Raw genomic sequence first — 4,908 nt, forward strand, 5'->3', positions numbered from 1 at the left:
AGATGTAGATGTGATGTCAGGTCCCCACAATGCCATGCAGGGAACAGAGCAGGGACAGGCCAGAAAGTGAAGACAGAGGTCGTTAGAGAAGATGGTTAGCAAAGGTATCTTCTAAGGTCATCCCTGAGTGTCAACAGGAAGTTTGAGGGCAGACACCTGGGTAACAGTATTCAAAACAGAGGAAATAAGGGCAGAGGTGCTGAAGTATTGGTGGTCACACAGCTGACTTTGACCACAGGAGACACACTCACATACTCTGACCAAGGCTGAAAGATGAAGAGACCAGCTGAAGACCCAAAGCTTCATCTCTCCATCCCAATACATAGCTCCAAATCTTGATCAATTTCTCTCTTCCCTCCTAGCCACACTCTTCACCTTCTGGAGCCTGCCCACCACTGCCCAGCTCACTATTGAATCAGTGCCACCCAATGCTGCCGAAGGGAAGGATGTGCTTCTCCGTGTCCACAACCTGCCTGGGAATCTTGGAGGCTATGCCTGGTACAAAGGAGAAATAGTGGACAGCAACCATAAAATTGTATCATATGTAATAGACACTCAAAAAATTACCTACGGACCTGCATACAGTGATCGAGAAAAAATATATCCCAATGGATCCCTGCTGTTTCAGAACGTCACCCGGAAGGACACAGGATACTATATCCTACTAGCCATAGACAAAAATTTTCAGAGCAGACCAGTAACTGGACAGCTCCATGTATACCGTGAGTGATTGCTCTCTGACCTCTGGGTTTGGGTGGGTGAACTCTACTTCACACACAGGACTGACAGCCCTGGACTCTGCCTCGATCCCCCTCTGCATCATGTACCAGGATGGGTATGAACATTTAGTGCAGGACACACATAGTGTAAACAAACTTCATAAGATTAGAGTTCCCTTCCCAGATCCCAGCCCTGCTGACATTCTCCACAGAGAAAAGTCTGATGGGAGTGACTCAGCAGAGGGAGACTCAGCAGAGTCTCAGTCCAGCCCTTGGGCCCCACCATATGACCATTACACTGAGAAAGACACTGCAGAGCTTGGTTGGGTCCTGTCCTGAGGGGACCCTGAAATCCTCACAGAGAAGCTCAGCCTGGGAACTCCTCCCAGACCCCTGTCCCAGGGCTCCTGACTCCAGGGAACCTGGGGAGCCCTCCTGGAAGGGCTGGGTGGGAGCAGTGGCTCTACTGCTCACCAGCCAGGGCTCAAACGCAAGATCACATCAGGACAGGGACAGCGCCTAGTCCTTCAGCTAAGGCTGTGTCAGGAGAGCACAGATGAACAAAATACCCCGTATCATTAGCTGACTCTTCTGAGGGACTTAGGAGACTCCAGAGGGAGGTCAGTTCTCCAGGAAGGAACAGAGAGAAGATGCTCCTGACAGCTCCTTGTCCAGCAGGGGTCAGGCCAGGAATTCTCTCTCATGGAGACAAATAATGGCAGTGGCCATTTAAGTCAGTGTCTGCTCTATAATGGGCTTGAGGTCAAGTATTCAGGGATATTTTAAAGTCAATTCACAGACAACATGGTAATCCAGAGTCCATTTACCATTTGTTCTGTTTTTATTCAGGGGAAACGGAGGCACAGTGTGATACAGTCACTGAATCAGGCTCACACAGACACAGCAAGGTCCTTGCACAGCCACAGCCCCATCCTCTCCTCCACCACGAGGGTCTTAGGTGTCTGTGGACCCTGAGACCAGCCATTGGTTCAGTGCTTGTTCTTAGCAGTCCCCAGCTCAAGGTAGATTTTCTGGTCTGGTGATTAAGCAAATGGAGAATTAATTTTCACTCTAGAATCAGATTACCTACAATAACATTCAGAGTCACTGCTGGGAATCCCCAGGCCTTCCCCTCAGGTTACTGATCCACACCTCCCTGCACTGGACTTGAAACCACATATTTGTTTCCTGTTGTGTTGGAGTCACTCCCACTAGCTATGAAGGAAAGGACTTTGGCTTCTCACTCTCCACCCTGCACCTGCTACCAGCTCAGGGACCAGCACTCACTTGCTCTCTCATGAAGGAGGGAAGGAATGATGGTGAATGATGACAGAATGAATGAATGAATGAATGAATGATGCATAATTGCTAGAGAGACTGGAACCTGGATGCAGAGTCCTAAAAGGTTTTAGCCACACCTGTTCCCTGTCCCTACAGGTGCTGAGAGCCATGTCCATCCCTCTGATCATTTGTCCCTGAAGCCTCCTCAGGAGCCAGGTCCCTTGGTGACTGTGGTGCTGTTCCACTGTGGAAGGTTTTCCAGGCTGCACTGCTCCTGCCCTGGGGCGGCTGTTGGCTCTTGGTCCCTGGGGTCTTTTGAAGTCACCTGTGACCCCCACTGCTCACCAAGGACATTCTGCTTCTCTCTGCTCCTTCCGTGTCCCTTATCTGCCTCCACTTTCACTCCAGACCCACTGCCCTGCTCTACTCTGCTTCCACAACCATGCAGTCTCCCCAGATTGTCCTGATAATAACTGTGTCCAGGCCCACCCTTCTGGACAATAAAAAAGGACACAGAAAACAGTGGGAGCAACAGCCTTGGCTCCATCATGAGCCAGTTTCCCAGGTCAACAGGTGAAAGAGCTTCTCCTGAGGCCAAGGAGAAGAACAGGCACATGACAGGGACATATAAACCATTGACCTACTCTCTATATGACTCAACCAGGGAGTCAAAGGCAGAAGGACAGGGCTCAGTCCCCAAAGCTCATGGGTTCACTTCACCCCTGACTGGTGACTCACACACTTGTTCTGGTGTGAGGCTCCCATTCCTCCACTGGCTACCAAGACCTTCCCAAGATGGGCCTGATGACCCTGCACCATCTGACTGGTTCAATGCCTGTTTCACACACGTGTGTCCTTATAGAGACACCCTGACCACAGGTTGGGATTCTCTCGGACTGTGAGATCCACCAGCCACTCTACTTTCTCTTTATGCTGCCTAATGTGAATGAATTTGACTAAATTCCAATTGTTTCCTGACAGAAATCCAAGGAAAAACACATGCTACATGCAGTGTGGGGGCTCCTCCCCATCTGTCTAACTGTCCATAGAAATAGGGAGGGACTTTCTCCCTAACTTTACTAACATGACACATGTCCTTTTTACCAATCTGGTGTCATCCCTCCCTTTATACAGCAGAGGCACCTGGACTCACCCCCTCCCATCCCCCCGTCACATCTATTCTCTTAGCAGAACTCACCTTCTCTCTATCCCAGGGAGTCCCTCATTTCAAGCCCACTGTGGTTTCATCCTTTGGTCACAACGTGACCTGATTGGATGGCAGAACTTGGTCGATGACCTTCATGCTCTCTAACAGAGAATCCTCCAAAAACTGGCTTTAGAACTACGGGGCATGAGTGATTTCCACATACTCTTTCACAATTTAACACAGAATCTGTCTCATCACTGCTAAACACAAATGGACCACGAGGGCCATATCTTCAGCAAGTTCATGCTCCCCCACCTTCCACAAGCCCCCTTCTGTACATGCTATTGCCTGGGTGTTGAGGAAGGATCCCTGCCCTCTGCAGTGGCAGAAAGGACATTACAGACAAAGGGCAGAGAGCCTGGCTCTGCTGCCACCGCCAGCAAGCTCCTACCATCCCTCACTCTTTTCTAAATCATTCCTGGACTCTGCTCTGCCCTTTCTGGGGTCACTGTCTCATGTCAGTCACCAGTGAGCTCCTGGGCAGATGGCCACACCTCATGGCCCTGTAGCCTAGGTACTAAACTGACTGCCAGACTTGCTTTTGGTCTCCTGTGTATTGTTTCTGCTCCGACACCCAGTTCCAGGCCTCCTGCCCAGTCCTCTCTGGGTTTAAGGACTATGGAGTGGCCCATCATTACTCATCTCTAGGTTAACCCTGGACTGTGAGGCTTCAGTGGAAACACATGTCAACCGGGCAATGTAGGTCTGTGTAGCTGGAAGGGACTCAGCACCTGCACATTCCAGGTGAGACCCAAGGTCAGCCAGGCAGTCAGCCGGTCAGTGAGGAACCAGGGCAGGTACTGGGTGGTCTCTGACTCCCAGTCCTGCGTCTTTCTATGATCAAACCCTGATAGTTATCTGACACCTGAGAAAGTCTGTGCTTTTTCTCCCAGACATAGAGCAGACGGCCTTACATTCTCTGAGCGCTCAGATCCTCATGCATTTGTTTGTCTTGTGATGCACAGAACTGACTTATTTCTTTAAGAACTCAAGTTAGCTGAGAGGCACCAATTCTGATTGAAGAAGCCTTTGGAGAACTCAATGGGTAATGTTCTCTCTGTTATCTGCACAGCGGAGTTACCCAAACCCAGCATCACAAGCAACAAGTCCATCCCCGAGGAGCACAAGGACCCTGTTGTGTTAACGTGTGAACCTCAGACTCAGGACACCATCTACCTGTGGTTGATCAACAGTCAGAGTCTCCCAGCCAGTGCCAGGCTGCAGCTGTCCAAGGACAACAGGACTCTCACTATACTCCCTGTCACAAGGAATGACACGGGACCCTATGAGTGTGAAACCCAGAACCCCGTGAGCGCTGGCCGCAGTGACCCCTTCACCCTGAATGTTGTCTGTGAGTAACTTCTGTCCCTGCCTGGGCCAGGCTGCCACCCGAATCCACACTGCCAGAGGCCAGGCTACATCCGCCCTTCTAAGGTCCACGTACACAGAGCCCCACTTTGAATACCCAGGGGGGACATGAGTTCCTGTCCCAGGCACAACTGACAAGGCTCGGCCTTGAGCCAAGACTAGGAGGGGACGGGATACTCCTGTTTGGAAAGGCTCAGGGTTAACAAGCTTTCATGGGACGAACAGGTTAATGTCTCAGACTCAGGCTCAGTGAACACAGGGGGCAATGGGTGGGACATTTTACACTTGATCTTAGCCAAAAAGACCAAGAAGCGATGAGGTGGGACATTTTAA

At 50.6% G+C, this 4,908-nt stretch overlaps 1 protein-coding gene across 1 annotated transcript in view; it reads left to right on the forward strand.

The window, feature by feature from the left end:
• Positions 1 to 4,908, forward strand: part of LOC102436240 (carcinoembryonic antigen-related cell adhesion molecule 21-like) — a 43,563-nt gene that overhangs the window by 665 nt on the left and 37,990 nt on the right. The gene's annotated exons all lie outside the window — the stretch shown is intronic.

This window comes from Myotis lucifugus, unplaced genomic scaffold (assembly GCF_000147115.1).
Source record: "Myotis lucifugus unplaced genomic scaffold, Myoluc2.0 scaffold_1381, whole genome shotgun sequence".
NCBI classification, from domain to species: Eukaryota; Metazoa; Chordata; class Mammalia; order Chiroptera; family Vespertilionidae; genus Myotis; species Myotis lucifugus.